We start from the raw sequence: 19,542 nt of genomic DNA, 5'->3' as shown, positions 1-19,542 counted from the left end.
GCACTGCCCCTACTCAATTAACTGGAAAGATGTCGGAAGCAGGATGGAAAGGGAAACCCATTGGGCCAAAAAGAGGGAGAAAAGGGTTGCCAGGGATACCAGAAAAACCCTCTTTAAACTTTCCCTTAAAGTCAAGAAGAATGTACAGTGGAAGCTAACGGGGGCCCCACCCATCGTCTCTGCCTACCTGGAAGTCACCTACATCTTGGTGGACAGCTCCCATCGAGGGGGATGGTAGCAGCCTCCAGCACCTCATGCAGAGCATGCTCAGCCCATTCATGGGAAGGCGGAAGCTCCAGTGACTTAGAGCCCCCAAAACCTCAGCTTCCTCTCATCTCAGTCCTGAGGAGTATTCCTCATGCCTCTCAAAGGACCCCAGTAGTGCTAAGTGCCAGTTACCCACAGGGACAGCCCTCCCTTCCTGCCCCAGTTGTTTTTTTTCACTGTCCCACCTGTTCACCATCCTTCCTGGGTCGCCCCCACCCATGAACATGGGCACACAACTCATGACTCAAGGTTTGGTCGGTCACTTGCCACCTAGATCAGTTCTCCTCAGTCCGCTCTGGGCTGCTCTGCCTGAGTCACACTCTACCCCTATTTGTTCTCTGATCCCCCAATCAGACCCACCTCTACATCTTAAGTGACAATCCTCCCTTCCCTAAAGAGTTTCCTAGCCTCTCTCCTTGCCCAAGTCCTTCAAGACTCCCAAGGCCGGTCCTTGACATTTTTGACAAATCCGATGACTTACTAACATTGCAGACTCATAGTGGAGTCAAGCCAGGGCATTCTCCATGTTTAACTGCCTCATTAAACAAAAGGCCGGAACAATCATCTTATCAGAAGATGCAAAAATGAAATCCACCCGTGAATTAACCTGACGGCCAGTGGCTTCTCATAGACAGCAAATGACAAACGCTAACAGCAAAAAATGCCTGTTCAGACAGCGTGATTAAAACTAGGGGGAAGGGGCCGGGGGGAGGGAGGTGTGACTCTCTTGGAGGAAGCAGTGGTGGGTCCTTATTTTCTATTTTAATGAAACATTGTAAGTTTTATACTCTTGCAGAACAAATAGAACTGTGACTTATACTTCACAATTTGTGTAATTGATTTCTTGGATTTTTGACAGTTCTATCATGTTTCCAATAAATATCTTCCTCTCCACAGGAAGTTGGTCATATGGTGTTGGGAATGGGTTTTTCCCAGAGCCTTGATTATTTTCCTTTCTTTCAATTCCAAGGCAATTACCCCCTAAATCATTCATTTGGCACTTCGCAGAAGGAAGCCACCTTGCATTTTAAAATCCTTTTTCTACCTACAAGAGCCCAGCTTCCCCAGGTGGACGTCTTGCCTTACATTTCTCCCAAGTCCTGATAATTGCCAGTCATATAAAAATAGAAATATAATTTTTCCTTGTTACTGATGAGAATGTTGACAGTTTTCTGAATTATAGTCTAAAATTCTCTTCCTTCTTCCACAGAGGAGTTGGCAGAACTGCATCTCAGTGATGGCACTGACCGTAGTACAGTTCTGCACTGGGTTTGGATTGTCAGATGCATAGCCAGCTCTTCCTGTCCTGTCCTGTGACGCACACCTCACACCCCTTCCCAGCTTTTAGAGGATAATCTAAGGTATGCTAGGAATCCAATATCCCAGAAGTGATTTGGCCTGAAATGTAAAAGGCACCAAGTGACTGCAGCTTCATGATGGAAATATCCTGTACTCACAGACAGTCTCCTTCATATTTCCAGATTGGGCACTACCAAGTACAGAAGGTCATTGTCCCCACGCATGCAGGATCTTGGGCAAATCTGGCCAGTGTTAAATGCTGCCGAGAAGGGAATCTGTCGACCCATGAAAATTTCCTGTGTTGCTCTGACTCATGCAACATCACTCCCAAGCCCTGGTTTGCATGCTTCCAGAACTGTAAAAAAATAAGTCAATGCCCTTCCTCAGAATTCAGAAATACCTATTAAGCAACATCAGCTTTCTCCACAGAGGACAACCTTCCTCATAGTCAGAAAACCTCATCAGATGACCATCTCTAGTCACTATGGAAAATACCAGCCAACCTTTGCTCTAGTTGTAATAGAATAGTGTTAAAGTGCACATTCTGATTCTTTAAATTAACATAAGATGCATTTTGAAGTGTTTGCTGTCTCTTTTCTTCAAATGAATATATTAATATAAGTTGCCCTTGCACACACATAAAAGAGCTCTAACTGAAAAACCCATGTTATGTGCAATATAAGATCTTGGGGAATTTGAGCCAGATCATTAGTGAGCACTGGAATTCTCAGTTTTAATGGATTCGGTCATTACACCACTTTATGTACATGCTCCCTCCTGCAATATTAAGCCCTAACAGAAAAACTTTCTCTGGCTGAAAGAGAACCAAGATTTATCTTCAGTTCCACTTTAGTGGAAAAATCCCAGGAAAGTTCTGCTTTCATAGATATTCTAGGTGTTGCCCATGCCCCATCAGAAACAACCTGAGACATCCATGCGCTAGAAGTGGTGATAGTGAGCACTGGTGGAAATTTCTGCAGCAGAGTGAGGTCAGCTGAAGAATGTCCCATGTCAACAGTGGCCCAGTTCAGGAGAACCATGGAAAACAACAGTGAAACCAGCAGTTCTTGGAGAAATATTCACCAAATGTTTGATAGCCTGGAAGGGTACAGAAACTTAACGGCTACTTTGTGAATTCAATGTTAAGCCAAGGTCTGCTTGGAAATTTTATTACTACATGATTAGCCATCAACCAGGAACATGGCGCCTCTGAAATACTTAAAGAAGAGGCCATTGAGTGCTTGTTAGGGACAGGGGCTTTGATTTCCTGCTTTATTCTCACAAGCACCTTGCATAGGTTCTGGGTTAGGCATTTCTTATTCTCATTTTATAGATGAGTCTTGGAAAGATTAAATAATCTGCCCAAGAGTAAGAATCAGGGCCAGCATTAAAATCCATGACTTTTTCACAGAAACTACACAAACATTTCAAGGAAGATGCCTATTTGGAAATGAAGCTTCTGGTGATACAAATTTTCCGGGGATGATGTTTAAAATATTTAGCCACCATTATGTTATAGCATAGGCCAATCAGAAGGGAGCCAGCAGTTAACACCATGTACAACCAACCATATTGGCATATCCACTGAATAACCCCTCTTCAATCCATGAATGAAATCTGAAACTCTCTGAGTGATTGTGGAAGGGTTCATGGCTGGTCACTGTCATCAAAATATTTTTGCATTACAAATAACATTTCAATGATAAGAGAAATGTATGTTCATTGTCAAAATTATGAAATATTAAAAAAAGGGAAATAAGAATTAGAGTGTAATTCACATATATGCACACAAGCATAAAAGCTCTTGTTATAAGTAAGAGCTTGCCTTTTTCACTTGCGTCATAAACATCTTCCCTTGTCTTTAAAAGAATCCCTATGACTTTATATCAATGGCTCCTTGATATTTCACTTAGGGGTATAATATAATTGATTTAATCCTCCTCTTCTTTTTCAAAAATTTGAATATGTGTAGGTAAATAATGTTTTGATAAATATCTTTGTGCCTGAAGCTCTATTTGCCTTTTGTCCTTGGAAAAATTCCTAGAACAGTTACTGTTGCTGGATGATCTCAAAACTACCTAATATTGTAAACCTGGATTCTAAGATGGCTACTATTGACTCCACTCACCTCCACCATGAGGAAAAATTTCCTTCCAGTCAGTCAGGGACCACCAAGATTATTATGGCTGTTACCTTTATATGACCTCTCACCTGGGACTCTGCTAACATCACGCCACATCCCTGTTGGCATACCATTGGTTTCCCCCATGGTTGTTGACAAAATTTAGTTTGCTGCAGGTGGTAAAGTTTGAACTTCATACTTTATCAACTTTAGATGATACATAATCTGCCTAAGGTCAGCCAACAAATCAGAATCAGAACAGATAAGAATCATCTTAACTATAAAACTTTTACCCTTGAACTTCATACTTTATCAACTTTAGATGAAACATAATCTGCCTTAGGGCAGCCAACAGATAAGAATCAGAACAGATATGAACATCCCGAAGAGAATGTGCCTCTTCCTCATTGTCAGATGGATAGGCAGCTTGCCCACTTTGTGGCACGACGCACCTCAAATGCTTCCTCTTCCACACCACAAACCTCTCCCCTATCCCCATATGATAATCTGTGGCAGGTTGGGAATCCAATATCACAGAAGTGATTTGGCTTGAAACATAATATACAGGAAGGTCTCCAAAAGTGTGTGATGCAGCTTCTCCTGCCTGGACCACTTTCTTCACCACCCACCTCCAACTTCACCTGCTTAACTCCTCCTCATCTTCCCAGTTTCTGCCTTGATATTATTTTCTCAAGAAATGCCTGGGCAGTCTGACTACAGTACTACACCATCCCAAGATGGGACCCCTGCCCTCCTAATGCCCCCCTTGCCTTCCACAGTGCTGGCCCTGTCATGCATCACGCTGTAGTGTAGGCCTCTCTTCCCTACTGGATTCTAAGCTCCTTGATGGCAGAGACGGTGTCATTCTGACTGTATCCCCTGTGACTTTTGCAGGGCTGGCATGTGGTAAACAATGAGCAGACACTTGCTGAATGAGCAGAACACAACCTGGGTTTAGATTCTGTGATTTGCTGCTCCAATCTGAATGGACCAGAGAAAGTACCCAGGAGCTAAGTAGTTGTGAGTCTAGAAGAAACTGCCGTTTTCTTGAGGAATTTTTTCCTGATTAGGAAATGATAAACCTCAACAGAAATGGCAAGAAAGTCAAAGTCAAATGTGTGAGGCACTCATTAACAGGCAGCCACAGAGAGAGGAGGGAAGTTCACCCCACGTCAAACAGTGGATCTTAATGTTGACTTTAAGCAGGACATCCTCAATCTCAGGGGTTAGCAGTGCAGGAATAGGTGGATAATGCCTGCTCTTAAGGGCCAGCCACAGTATGGAGATTGGATCCCTTCATAGCTTGGGAGTAAAAGGAGCTGGGTTCAGGGAGGTGACGTCCCAGACCTTCTATTCTTGCACTCCAGACACCAAAGGGAAATGTCTTCATAGAGTTATGTGGATTGGTTTCCTGACTTGGCCCATCATATTCCAGAATCTTCAGAGAAGACTAGCTCAAGATATTCATTCCTTGCAAGAGTCACCCATATCATCTCTTACTGTCTGAGCTAATATGTAGGTACAAGTACCTTAGGACTAGCCAGCTTTCAAACTATCAGAGGGCTTTATAGTCCCAAGGAAGGTTACAAAATTGGATACCAGATTACCTGGATTCCAGTGCAAGTTTTATAGTTAAGGTGATTGTGTCTGTTTCTTTCATCTGGAAATGGAGGTGTTTGGGGCCAGGCTGTTTCTGAGATCCTTTTCTAAAGCTTTGCTCATATGTAAAATTATAAAGCCTTCAGCTTAGCATTGTTGAAAATTGTTTAAATATAAGACATGGAGTTGAGGACGGTGGCGCACACCTATAATCCCAGCAGCTCTGGAGGCTGAGGCAGGAGGATCGTGAGTTCAAAGCCAACCTCAGCAAAAGCAAGGCACTAAGCAACTCAAAATAAAGAATAGGGCTGGGGATGTGGCTCAGTGGTCGAGTGTCTCTGAGTTCAATTTCTGGTACCAAAAAAAGATATGCTTTATGGGCTGGGGATGTGGCTCAAGCGGTAGCATACTCGTCTGGCATGCATGCGGCTCGGGTTCGATCCTCAGCACCACATACAAACAAAGATGTTGGGTCCGCTGAAAACTGAAAAATAAATATTGAAATTCTCTCTCTCTTTAAAAAAAAAAAGACATGGTTTTAGTCCTTAGGCAAATTTGTGGAGGAGTAAAGTCTACAACCTGGAGTGCTTCATTCATTCCTGCATAGGCATGAATGCAAAATAAAGGGTTGTAAGCACATCTGGTCAAAGAAAAGGGAATGAATTCTTGGAAGAGGTAAGGTTTCAGCTTGTTCTAACAAAGACTGTTGGCAAGTCCCATAGCCACAGTAAAGCTATTGGAAGGAGATAGGATGAGACAGGATATATTATATTCATGTCTAATGTGCCCTTCACCACCATCCTTGGCTGTAATTTCTTATTCAAAAACTAATTGGACTAGTACTTTTCTCTGTGATGTCACTATTAATAATACTTTTTAAAAATCATTTTAAGCTACCGTACACATGGAATACCTATGTTTGCAAAAGTTGTTGTCATTTGTTCACAAAAATGGAGTCTTAATTGCTGACCTTCACCTGGCAGGAAAGAGGGAGAGTGCATTAAAGCCAGGCAGGTACTGAACCAGAACCGGACCACACAGCCTCTCTGGGACGGGCCCCTCTCTCCACCCTTCTCCCCTTTGACGCTGGCTCCCTGTTGTCCACGTGAGTCATCTGTCTGTGCTGACTTCATCTGGTAGGTTAGCTGCTCAGTGAACCTCTGGGCTTTAATGATTAAGAAATTTTCCAATATTTCACTATGTCCACTTTCCACACAAGGTCGGGCCTCCCCCTTCCATGGTTCCCTTGGCTTTCAGGAGGGAAAAGGAAGAGGAGAGCATTGACATGGAAGAAAGGACGTGAAAAGAAAGAAAAGGGCAGAAAGAGTGTTCTGAATTACCTGGCTTCAAGTAGATGATTGAATGACACCAATGGAAGACTCCCTATGGGTCACTCCTGAGGTCCCCATGTCCAATCTCAGCAGGCTTCACCTCTCCTTAGTGCACCTGTGGCTGGGGGCAATAGCGAGATCAGCCATTAATCACCTAATGGGGATTTCCTTTCTTGACTGCATTTTTCATATGCTCCTGACATGAGTTTGGACCTGGCATTATTAAACAACAAGAAATGATTACAGGTTCTTCCCAGAGAAGTGACTCTATCAATCAGAATCGTGGCAGGAAACAGATGGCACATCCAAGTGGGTATTCAAAGAAGGTTCTTTAAAAGGATGACACCCAGTGGTATGCGCAAAGTAGAGGGACACCAGCAAGGGAGGCTCTAGGGGAGCTGGCACTGGGGAGACCCTACTGTCCCAGAACTGAAGTGGTCATGGCAACCAGGATGGAGATCAGCACTAGAAGAGAAATGGCTGCTGGCCAGAGGTTGTAGCCTTCAGTGGGAGAATGTACCGTGGCAGAAACAGAGGGAGCTGGTGGAACACCCCGACCTCTCCTTCCTCACTCTCCTGTGGAAGCCTCCATGGGCAGAACCCAACCAGAAGTGAGAGGGCACAAGTATTGCAGGTGCTGTCCATGTCCCTCTCAGTCAGGTTCTAGTGTCAGGGCAGGACAGGGAAGTGCTGACCTGAGGTGCTGGATCTGGAGGGGCACGCAGAGAAGACCTGGTCTTCATTATGCATATTATGTGTTATCTAGAGAACCGATATCTTCCCCCCCAAAATAGGAGAGAGAGAGAGAGAGAGAGGAGTATGTGGTAGATTTTTAATCTCATTTAATGCCCACAACAACCTTGCAGGGTTTTCATGTTGTTCAAATGAGACATCTTAGGCTTTTAGAGGTCAAATCACTGACTCCCCTAGAAGAGGAGGTACAGTAAGGACATCAATTCAGGATTTTGACACATACTGATATCACTCCTTGCCCATCTCTCTTCATACCTGCCCACCATCCCCTTTCTCCTCATTCACCCAGGCTTCACCTAGCCTTCATGTCTAGTTCAACTCTATCCAAATGAAGCAACTCCATTGACCACACCCCTTATGGCGGCCTAGGGCCCCACAGTGGTGTCTGACGAAACTATCCATTTAGCAACTATCCATTTATTGACTTTGTATTGTTCTGTGGGTGTTGGTTCCTGAACTTCAGAGTCTGTTTTCCTAAGACAAGATCAATAGAAGAGTCCTTTGAATGGCAACACCCGACAGCACTTAACATGTTCTGTCATTCAGTAGATGGTCAATAAGTACTTCCCAGATTTAAATAAACAGTGAGGACGGGGAGGGGCAGGCACAAAAATATACTGGGCCAGGCGAGGAGGTGTGTGTGTGATGTGAGTTGCACGTGCACTGGTGTCAGCCAGGGTCCAACACAGGAACCAGAACCACTTTAGCTGAAAGGGGATGATTATAGAGAATCAGGCACTCCTGCAATCACTGGATGGGCACACATACGGGGGTATCTCTAGACTGTTGGTTTCAACACCAAATTACTCTAGCTTGACCTGTAGGTTGGAAAGCTGTTATTACTAATGGTGCACACAACTCCCTCATGCCTCCAAAGTGAGGACCAGACAGACTCTGGGATGCAGAGTTGAGCCACGGCAGAGATTTTCCTCTCACTCACCTTACTTCTCTCTGCTGCAATGCAGGAAGATGGCTTCTGTCTGCTTCTGTGCTCTGCATGCAAATTTAGCTCATCCACACAATCTATCTAAAAATGCATCTAGAACACTGGCTCTAAGGAAGTATAGGAAGGCAGTTTGGGGCTTCTCCTCCTTGCACAATTAAGGGGATTCCAGAAAGGGGTGGGAATGGACTCTGAGTGCCAAAGGAGCTTGGGCAGCATGTGAGTGAGTGTGGACACAGAGCATCTGGGGGCTGCCACATTCTGAATCAGGTCCATGCAGCCATGGCGAGGTATTTAGGAGCATCAGTAGGCTCAGTGAGGTAGAGGCAAATTCTTTTGAGGTATTTTAGATGGATCATTTTTATTCCAATTGGTTAAATTTTCTGGTGATCTTTGAAATCAATCTTGAAGGAAGCAGATGTCACAGAAAGACAATGCATAACATGAAATGAATGTGTAGAAAGGAAGCCAATCAGTCTCCTAAATGGATATGGTGCCCTCATGAGTGTGGTGGGCAGGTGCTGGGGGACCTGGTGTTTTTAGGTACTGAGTCTTTGGAGCAGCAATTGACACCCCTCTCAAGTCTGCTAAACACACACACACACACACACACACACACACACACCTTTAGCCTTTCTTGATCAACAGGGCCCCCTAGTGGCACAGCGCAAACACTCCAGTTTTCTATAGTGTGACGACAAAAGAGCTCAGTGTGAGCTCAACTAAGTGACAAGGAAAACATAAATAACTAAACTGAGGTAAGTTGAAACTGGACCTCATAAGGCTTAGCTCCCAGTAACTCAGGCAGCCTCTTCTCCTCATCTTATGTGTCAGGTTCTCTGGCTAGCCATGACTTAGGATAGTGGTTTTTCCCGGGGCACATTTGGCAATGTCTGGAGACATCTTTGGCTGTGTGACTAGGAAGGGGATACTAATAACATATAGCAGGTAGAGCCCAGGGAAGCTGGGAACCATCCTATAATGCACGGTACAAGAAAGAACTATCCAGTTGAAATGCCAGTAGGGCCACAGCTGAGAAATTCTACATTAGAGGAGGACAATTCTTCCCTTGGGGATGCTTCTTATGCTGTCAAGGTCTCCAGATCATCAGGACTCAAGCTATCTGCATTGATCATTCTCCTCAAAATTGAGACACAAAGAGGGAAAAAGGAAAGGACAAAAATCCTACAAATGGCACACTCCTTAGGATGGCAATTATAAGACAAAAAAGAAAATAAATAAATATTGGTGAGGATGTAAAGAAATTGGAACTTGTGCTCCGCTGGTGGGAGTGGACATTGGTGCCACCTGTATGGAAAACAGGGTCTGAGCTCCTCAGAGAGTTAAGCATGGAATTACCATAAGATCCAGCAATCCATTTATACCCACAACACATAAAAGCAAGCACTCAAACAGATAGGTATGCATTCACGTTCATAGCAGCATTATTCTCAGTGGCCAAAAGATGGAAGCAAACCAAATGTCCCTGAATAGAAGAATGGATAAACAAAATATGGCCCATACATGCAATAGGATTCTATTCAGCTTTAGTAAGTAATTGTTGTGGTTTAGATGTGGTGTCCCCCAGAAAGCTCACTGTGAGAAAATACGAGGTTTGGAGGAGAAAGGATTGGGTTATAGCCTTAACTAGTGAATTAATCCCTGATGGGATTAACTGAGTGGTAGCTGGAGGCAAGTGAGGTGTGGCTGGAGGAAGTGGTTCATTGGGGGTGTGGCTTTGGGGTGTATATTTTGTATCTGGAGAGTGAAATCTGTCTCTGTTTCCTGATCATCATGTGAGCCCCTTCCCTCTGCCTCACCTCGAGCCCCAAAGAATGGAGCCAGCATTCTTGGACTAAGACCTCTGAAACCATGATCCCTCAAATAAAATTTTTCTCCCCTAAAATTGTTCTGGTCAGATCTTTTAGTCATAGCAGCAAAATAGCTGACTGAAACAGTAATGAAATTCTAATACATGCTACAACATGGATGATATTTGAAATTGTTATGCTAAGTAAAATAAGCCAATCACAAAACTACTAGTATTGCATGACTCTGCTTACCTGTGGCCCCTAGAATAGGCAAAGTCGCAGACGCAGAGAGCAGAATGGTGGTCGCCAGGGGCTGGAACCAGAAACACCCCCCAGCCCATATAGGAACTAGTATTTAATGGTATAGATCTTAAATTTTGAAAGTTAAAGTTGCTCTGGAAATGGACAGTGGTGATGGCTACACATTGGTAAATATTATGTGATGTAGAATTTTACCACCACCACCACAACAAAAAATCCCCACAAACCTGCAGTTCTTGGCTCTTTAAGGCCAAACAGCAGCTAAGTTCAGAAGGGGCTCCAGCTTGACAAGATCCTTTGAAAGTGACCTACAGAGGTCCCAAAAGTGTCTTCGCCAGGACTTTTGTCAGGCCATGACACATTAAGTGAGAATTCAACTCCCATGGCCTTGATTACTCCAGGCTTGGTTTGGCTTTAATGTGACCAAGGACAGCTGGCAGCACACGTGGTCACCTCTTCGGAGCACCAAAAAGGGCATCACTGAAGAGTCTGAAGCGTCTGTGCAGGAGGGAGCTCTCTGAAGCCTGGGGCTTCTGTCACAGAGCTGAGAGGACTGTCTTTCGGTGGTAAAGAAGATAAGAGAAAGGGGCTGGACTTCACAGGAGGAGCAAGGAGGTTGCCACGTCCTTCCGGCTGTCCCTGATTCTCTGCCTCACCCAGCACCAGCCAGCTCTGCGCACATTAAGATAATGCTATTTTATTTAGCTCAGTGCATTGTTCTGCAGCATACCAGCATTCTTTGTGTGCATGCACATGTGCGTGAACCCTTGCACATGCAAAGGAATCTAGTTAACATTTTCCTCTAAGCTCATGATCTCAGTCTTGAGAACATAGGACGTTGATTCAGTTCCAGTTAGGATCACTGCGCACCACACAGCAAGCACTCTTCAGGGCCCAGAGAGCACCCTCCCCTCCACTAGCCAGTTGGCACAGGAATTCAGTAAAGGGAGGGAGAAGACTCCAGAAAAACATCCACTCCAGCCATGCCTGAGCCTCCCCCTGCCCCAGAAATAGTAAAGCAGAGAGCAGTACAAAGGGACCTGCATAAATGGTACAGGGTTCACATCATCTTTTACCTAGAGATGGCTGCAGAGCCCAGAAACACCCCATAGCTGTATTAGTCAAATCCCATGGACCAGACTCCCAAGAAGGGTGATTTCATGATTCTGTCTGAAGTTACAGGTGGTATCCACTGTGTACACCCTAAGCTTTTCCCGGTGACCACTGGGTTTCCATGGAGCTGTGTTGGTGACCACCCTATAGCCAGTAAAGACAGGAATGTCTGTGTGTGTTTATTCAGTTTTCAGGACTGGAGTTATATATATGACCAGCCCACACCTGCTGAACCCACAGACCATCACATCAGGACCTTCTCCTGGTGGAGGGCTTGGCCACCAGAGCTAGAATTGCTATAGCATTGGACAACCCCAGAGAAGCGCTTTCTATGTGGAACTAGATGTAGGGTCAGAAGACCTATGAGATTTCTAAAGCCTGGATGTGGGGGTAGTGTCATACAAGGCCATGAGTTAAGCAGTGTCCCTGCACATTGACTGCTTGAGCAGTGTTTATTACAAGATGAGGAACACCAAATCTCTTAAGTCTCCTTACTGTACACCCCAATATGAAATTCAGCATAATAGTTCCAATCTCTGTGTTTTTTTAAATCATATTCCCCTTGCATAGAATGTCTCCCCCCATTCCTATCTCTTTATTTAATCTTTCCAATTTATATCCATCTTTATACCTGTTTTATTTCTTTGGGAGCATTTGCTTGCAATTCCAAATTCTACCATTAGATAGCAGTGGCATATTAAGCTCCAGTTTCCAAGCCAACAACTAACATTTTATTAGGCATCTGCCATGTGTGTCCAGGTACTGCATTGGGATCCATCTCCACCAGATCTCATTTTATTTTACAATGACCCTACCATTACCATCCCCATTTTATCAATGAGGATACTTAAGTTCCAGAGGTTAAATAACCAGTCCAACACCACACATTCTCATAAGAAGTAGCACAAGAGTTTGGAACTCCAGTGTGGCTGCTTTCAAAGGCCATATTGTATCCGTTGGACTTTGCTATGGGGAGAGTTTCCTGAAGAGTCCTGTTCCTATATGCTGCCTTTTCCTCTAATGCAATATGTTGTACAGTCTGCCCTCCAACCAAGGCCCTGCCTGGTCCTCGTCTAGCTCTCTCACCCTGGGAACTGGTTTGCCAGTTTCCATGTTCTGAACCTCCTCCACATTCCAGGCTCAACTGGACTCAGCATGAGGTTTCAGTGCATTTTGAGGGCTCTGGTACGAGTTCTCCTGGCACCAGTGCTTATTAAACTTAACTGGGGTGACAGGAATTGAAAGTTGTCACCCTAGTAAGGTGAAGACAAGGTGGGGCCCTGTGATGAGTCCAAGTTCCAGTGCTGACGTGAAGTCTAGCCAGGAGCCCCAACTTCCCTTTGGCTTCCACAGCTCTTTCCATGGATGAGGACCATGCTTGTTTTAGAAAGAGAGTACCTCAGGAGAGCCGTGGACTTCCCTGGAAGAGAGAGAGAGAGACAGAACTATGGGGCCAAAGACGTGGTGGGAGAAACACAGGTGGAGGGAGCAGGGAAGGAGAGGGTGGGCATGGAAGACTCCACCCTCTCCTTCATTCTCAGGCTGGGGGGCTTACACTGGCTACAAGGAAGGGAACATAATGGGGATGACCCATGGAGAGAGTGAAAAAACAAGAGATCTGGGGGAAAACAGTCAGGGGTGTGTGGGAAAGTGAGGGAGACTCCAGTCATGAAAGGGGTGTGAATGCAAGTGAGACCACTTCCTGTTCCCAGGCCAGAGCCTCTTGGGCCCTCAAGGCCTCTTTCTGGGTTCAGGTCATTGGTCCAGCATCACATCCCCACAGGGATGGTCCTGAACAAGCGCCACTTGCTCAAGAGTTGCCTGTCTCCAGAGGAGGAGCAGAGAGTCTCCAGGCTGGTGGGCGCCCTGCAAGGCAGGAGTGGGATAGAGCCAAAAACCAAGTTCCAAGAAGGACATAAAAACCCAGGAGCTGAAAACGGAGAACTTGCAGGACCCCTCCAAACTCAAAGGGCAGAGGCAGAAGGAGAAGACAGAGTCAGGGCAGGATCCATCACCGAGGAGGCAGGAGAGGGACTCAGTAAAGAAGGAGGGTCCAGCTCTGCCTCCTTTTAACATGGCTCCTGGCCTGTTGTGGGAGGACCAGCTGAAAGCAAAGGGAAGTGAGGCCCAGGAGGTTAGCTCTCAATGGTCTCCAATCCTAGAAAGAACTGTGGAGGGGTGACAGACCATCAATTCTAGCTGAGACAAACCATAACTCACGAGCCACCTTTGTTAAGATATGAGACATGCAACGTACATATGCCTCTGCACCAGGGAAATAAAACAAAAGCCACTGGTCTTTTTGGAGGGGCTGGACTGGGATTTAGCTGTATTGGATGTGTCAGCATAAAAGTAACAAGTCTGCCTTAGAGGAAATAAGAAAATAATTTTATTCTGAGTCAAATATGAGTGACTGTGGCCTGGGATGTGTTCTGTCATGGAAGAGGTTTCATGGACTTTTATAGCCACGGAACAAGCAAATGCATAAGTCCATTCAGTAAATGCTGTGGTGGGGACATTGATAATCAGGGGCAATTTTTTTCTATAGGTTTCAGATGGTATCTTACAACACTTTTTAAATTTTTGTTTTCTTTTTGCAGTGTTGGTGATGGAACCCAGCTTTGAACATGCTAGGCAAGTGCTCTACCCCTGAGCTACACCCCAGCCCTCCTACGGCATTCTTAGTTTTAGGGTTGATGAAGACAAAAGTTCTGCTAAACTTAGCGATGCTTTCCAAGAGTTTTACCTGATAATCACAAGAAAGCTAGGTCAGCTGCCTGGGCTGGGAGTGAACGGCTATTAAAGGAACTAGATGATATGGGCTCTAGACGTGCACATGTTCTGCTCAGCCAAGGTCAAGCCATCTGCGGCATCTGTCATTCAGATGCGGCTTCTTCAGAGAACTTCAGCTCCACAGATGCTGCTGTAGATGGCCATTCCTTCCCTCCCTTGTGAAGTAACTGAGCCTCAGCGACCAGAAGCAAAAGGAGGAGGACATGGGTGAGTCTGGGAGTGCTGGGCAACCTCTTGTGCAGGAATACTCTGGAGACGCAGTTCTGGGGAGGCAGGCAGCCAATGCTGTAAGACAGGCAGCCGTGGACGGCTCTCTACAGAGCTCAGGTCAGCAAGTCAAGAGCAGGACAATAGGAAGGGAGGACATGCATTGTTACCAGACTCACTCCTGCCTGGATCCATGCCATCTCCAAAAGAGACTTTTCTCAGTGATCCCCAGAACCAGGTGTCCTGCCCCAAGACTCCATCCTGTTGGCTGCCAGACCAGACTGTTGGTAGAGAAAGAGTCCTCATCCCTCTAAGAGGAATCTCTAAGAAACCCAACTCTGAGCAGCTGAAGTCTTGAAATCACCAGGCAGCCTTGTGTGGCCCTGGGATTATGTTCTGTCGCTGGGCTCCAGAGTCAGAGGTCAGATGTGATGAGACTCTTTCCCATATGGAGTCTCACCTCAGTCCCACAACTGTAACAGCTAAAAGGTGGGATTTTCATCCCCATTTTATGATTGAGAAGACAGAGGCTGAGAGATCCCAGTAACTCACAGAACCAACGGGTCAGTTAGGACTTGAACCTCCGTCTTTCATTCTGAATATTTCACCTTTCCTTCCCCCACTTCCCTCGCATATGCCTCTGAGTTAGGCCATGGTGAAGTTTGTTTGTTTGTGGGAGTTACAGTGCTGGGGAGGGAACCCAGGGCCTTGTGTGTGCCAGACAAGTGCTCTACCACTGAGCTACACCTCCTGGCTCCATGATGAACTTTTTACAAATAGATTCAAATAATAAAGAGTAAGGTCTGTCTGGAAAGTGTTTCAAAAGATAGGAGGTTCTGAGAGCCTGTCCTTTATTCTGTGATTATTTTCCCTTCCTGCCTTTTTCTCTTTTTTTGCATTAAGGCATCTTTTCTTTATGAAAAGAGGCTGATTGTGAGAGGCTGATTAACATTTTTTATTTAAGGCCTACTTGGCAAGCTAAAAATATGACAATCCTATTTTAATCCTAAAAAAGTTATACTGGGAAATTCTCTGGTGTTTGACATCTCCAAGCCTGGGAGCCAGGAGTCCCCATTACACCGGATTCACAGGCACAGGCGAGCACACAATGAGACGGCAGCCATCTGCCAACCAGGAAGGAGGCCAGAGCTGGACCATGCTGGCTCCCAGATCTCAGACTTCACCCTCCATAACTGCGAGGAAATAAATTCATTGTAAGCCACTCAGTCTGTGGTATTTTGTAATGACAGAATACCAAGTTGGCCAACCCAAACATCTTACCTGGAGTGAAGCCAATTCAAGGTCAAGGGCACAGTCTTCCAGGATGCTCAAGTTTTCCCAAGACTTCTCACGTCAACTCCAACTTTAGGGCTTTCTCAAAACCAGCCTCAGATTTGATAATTCACTAGGAAGGCTTGCAAAACTCAGGAGAGCAATGTATTTACCGTTGCTGTTTTATCACAGCCAAAAGATACAGACAGATGCAGCCAAAGGAAGAGATGCACAGGGCAACTCCAGGGGGTTTCCAAATGGGAAGCTTCCCTGTTTTCAGGTACAAGTTGCCCTTTAATGACTGACGTATCATGATACACACAGATTAGTGTCAACCCATGAAGCTCAGGAAAGCTCCAGTGGCATAGTTTTTTTTTGGGGGGGGGAGTGTCTTTGCTTCATAAGTATGATTGATTAAATCATTGCCCACATAGCTTCCCAAAGCTTGGTCCTCTAATCACATGGCTGGTCTTTTTTGTCATGGCTGACCTCATCCTGAGTCATCAGCTTGAGACATCTCATCGGTCTAAATCACCCTTCATGAAGAACAAAGACAGTCCTATCCATCAGGAAACCCCAACTCAAGAGCTGTGAGAGGGTCCACACCTCTGTTCTACTAGAGGCAATCCTTCCCTACACACATCTCTGTGGCAAAAGATGGTCTCCTGGGGCCGCTTGATTTAACAGTCCATGGTCTCTCACAGACCAAGGGCATAACACCAAGCACAGTTCAGAAAAATCAAAACAGTAAGCAGAGCCCAAAATAGTGTGGCAAAGCTGGGTGCTTTTCTGATTTGCCTCAATCAAGGGCTAAATGTATTTACTGGAAGATCTCCAAAGCAGGCCCTGGAGTGGAGTGAAAACTGCCGGAATAGTATTTTTCTCAGCCCAAACTTCTTGAGTGCTGGTGAGTCCATTTACAGCCCCTAATGACCTTGGAGAACAGTCAAATGTCAGGCCACTGCCTTAAGGGTCAAACCAGCTCCAGGTAGGATGCGAAAGGAACCCTCCCCCTGTGACACACAGCCAGGTGCTGGTGTACCTCTGACACCTGAGTAGATTAAAAATAGGCTTTTCTCTCAAAATTGAAGGGTATCAGTTGAATGAGCAGCATTATTGTTACTTCCATAACTTTCCAGGCCTTTTTAAAAGTTGTGACACTTTGGCGATGTATTCAAAACTCTTTAAGCTCTTGGGAAACCATGAAACAAGAAGTGTTACCGTGTGTTGAAGTTTTTCAAGTTTCAACAATCAAAACCTAATACCTGTTAAGGAATCTCTAAAAGCATCTCTGTGAAGGTGGAGATGGAAAGACATAATCACCATTGGATCCATTTTGTACGGTTGTGTCTGCCCCTGGCTGTGTGTGATAATTGTTCAAGGGCACCACTGGGAGTGTGCGGTCTAAGTGGGCCCATGGAAAGCAGCATGTAAGCATCTTTCGGCGCGTTAATTACGTGCCCAGCGGAGACCTAAAGGCCTTGGTCTGTCACACCAAATCTACACACCCATATTCGAGAAGCTTCTACCAGCTTCACTGATGACATCAATTTCTCCATTTAATACAGGAAAAAGCACATCCATTTGGTAACATCACTTCTGAGAATAAATACTATGTAATTGGTGGTAGTTGGTGGCAATAAAACTGGAAGCATTAACATCTTTGGCGGAGGACTTTATCAAGACAATAACTGCTCAGGCACCCCATAGAAGCCTCACCCTGGGATCTTTGCTCTCCCATTCTTCCTGCCTGTGCCAACAGCTCCAGCAGGAAGTCAGCCAAGCGCCCTCTGAGCCAGTTGACTTCTCCTAAGTGTCATTAAACCCAAGGGTTGGTTCATCATCTGCCAGAATTGCTATGCCTTTAAGTTTCCATGGTCAAAAAGAAATGCTCAGGCAAACTCCTTTATGACAAATAAAGAAAAATATGTCCACACAAGAAATCTTTTTGCATTCTGAGCTGCTTCTGTGTTCAGGGGGATAATGTGGCATTGTGATGTTTAGCAACACTATTGTGCCACCTGCCAAGCCACACTGGGCATATGACTGGCAAAAATTACAAGATTCTTTTAATAAATAACCCTTGGTTCACTTTGTGTTGCTATGTACATGTATCCAGTACTTGGAGGAGGGTGATTCCGTGTGTCCTACATCCCACAGGACCTAACACTGTGCCTTACACAACACAAATAGGTGCATAATAAATGTTGCATTAAATCACAGATGGGTTCTAAGTCTGCACACACTACATTACTGAATGTGCCTTGATTATAAAATCTCCCATGGGGCGGACTCCCTGAGAAAATTTCTTATGATGTGAAAGGTGGATGTACTGTATAGGAAATCCCATGTAGTGCCCTTGAATTAGCAGCCCTCTATTTAAGCATGCAAAAGGAGTTTGGAGGTGATCAGAGGAGATTCATCGTGGTGAAAGAAATTAAATCATTTGAATTCTACTTGGCAGTTCCAGAAATATACTACCAGGCACATGGACATGGATAGTGCTAGAAGTTTCTGGCCCTAGCACATGCTGGAATAAGTGGACAGATTCTGGCTTCTGCTGAATCCCGTGGAAACCAACAGAGCAGCTTCAGCTTCCAGGAAGTAAATATTGACTATCATGTCCCTGTAGGGGGCTGTGCAAACAGCAGGAACTCAGAGAGAAGACCTCCAAGCCCCCCCTATCAGTTTCTGTGGTCAATACTGAGATGCGCCACACAGATGAAGGGAGCGCTTACATCCCAGCTGTGGGGTGTGGTCAGCTGAAAGCCTCCAGCTGTCAACAATTTCAGTCTCAGCCACAGAGAGCTGCAGCCTGGTCAGTGGTCCCAGCTTCCTGGAGCCACACACACCTGCTGATGGAGCAAGGCAGGTGCTGGCTTGGAGCAGAACAGGCTTCATCCACTCTCCCCCGAGTTGCCTGAGCTTCGTGAGGCCAGCATCTTTCTCTGCTGAGCCCTACTTTTCTTTTGATTCCTAATAAACATGCAGCCCAGGCTCCATCTCAGCATTTACTTCCAGACAGCACAGCCTAGAGCGGTCATATTCCCTGCCACCAGCAACCAGAGAACCCTGCAATGGCAGCTCCCCTTGACAGCACTCCAGGGGCCTGAGACTTTGCTGAGATGTGAAAAGAATGCAGATTTGTATCACAATGCACCCCTTTTAGATAGTCCTGTTGGGGGCACCATCCCCAGTTTCATGTGGATGGACCCTAAAGTAGAGGGGAGAAAAAGTACCTACAGGTCACAGACCCAAATTTTAAAAACCATCCTTCATCATTTAGAAGCACTGCACTGCAGACAAGAAAAGGGAGAGTGGCTTACCACCAGTTCTTTTCCATCAAAATGACCAGCTTACAGGAGTCACATCTAAGGTCCTCTCCAGGGCTGTCCTAAGGTGAGCATAGAGAAGGGCTCACCAAGTCCTGATAGGGAACACCTAGTGACATTGTAAGGAGACATTCTAGCAAGTTCCAAAAATTTTCAAAAGCCGTTTGAAAAGAGTGTTGATTACATATAGTTGAAAAGGGTCATGGTATTTGTCCAGCAAAATATTTAAGATTTATAAAGGAGTAAAAAGGTTGGAATGGGGTAAAACTGACAATTCTTTGCCAGGTGATATTTTAAACGTATCTACCTGTTGACATGAGATTATTAGGGAGGGACTGAACTATTCCTTAGCCCCTGGACTTAGTCAGGAGACTGAGATCAAAGATCTTGTTGTGTGTCATTTCAGTAGCTCACAGCAATTTATCTGAGCCTGATTTGG

General features: G+C 45.2%; 2 long non-coding RNA genes across 15 annotated transcripts in view; one reads left to right on the top strand and one right to left on the bottom strand.

Moving 5' to 3' along the window:
* Positions 1-10,943, bottom strand: part of LOC120891641 (uncharacterized) — a 28,324-nt gene extending 17,381 nt beyond the window's left edge. For 6 of the 12 annotated variants that reach the window (XR_013435398.1, XR_013435400.1, XR_013435396.1 and 3 more), the window contains exons 1-2: positions 10,378-10,607; positions 6,628-6,739 (exon numbers count right to left, since the gene is read on the bottom strand). This is a non-coding gene — a long non-coding RNA (uncharacterized LOC120891641). The other 6 variants (XR_013435397.1, XR_013435399.1, XR_013435402.1 and 3 more) reach the window with 4 other exon arrangements.
* Positions 1-17,867, top strand: part of LOC144375459 (uncharacterized) — a 32,431-nt gene extending 14,564 nt beyond the window's left edge. Inside the window, exons 2-3 of one of the 3 annotated variants that reach the window (XR_013435405.1) lie at positions 1,478-1,628; positions 14,100-17,867. This is a non-coding gene — a long non-coding RNA (uncharacterized LOC144375459). Of the gene's footprint in view, positions 1-1,477; positions 10,221-14,099 lie in introns of those variants that run through there. The other 2 variants (XR_013435406.1, XR_013435407.1) reach the window with 2 other exon arrangements.
* Positions 17,868-19,542: the final 1,675 nt, after the last annotated feature.

This window comes from Ictidomys tridecemlineatus, chromosome 2 (assembly GCF_052094955.1).
Source record: "Ictidomys tridecemlineatus isolate mIctTri1 chromosome 2, mIctTri1.hap1, whole genome shotgun sequence".
NCBI classification, from domain to species: domain Eukaryota; kingdom Metazoa; phylum Chordata; class Mammalia; order Rodentia; family Sciuridae; genus Ictidomys; species Ictidomys tridecemlineatus.
The sequence above is the reverse complement of the archived record's forward strand: the minus strand, read 5'-3'. Positions and strand labels throughout refer to the sequence as shown.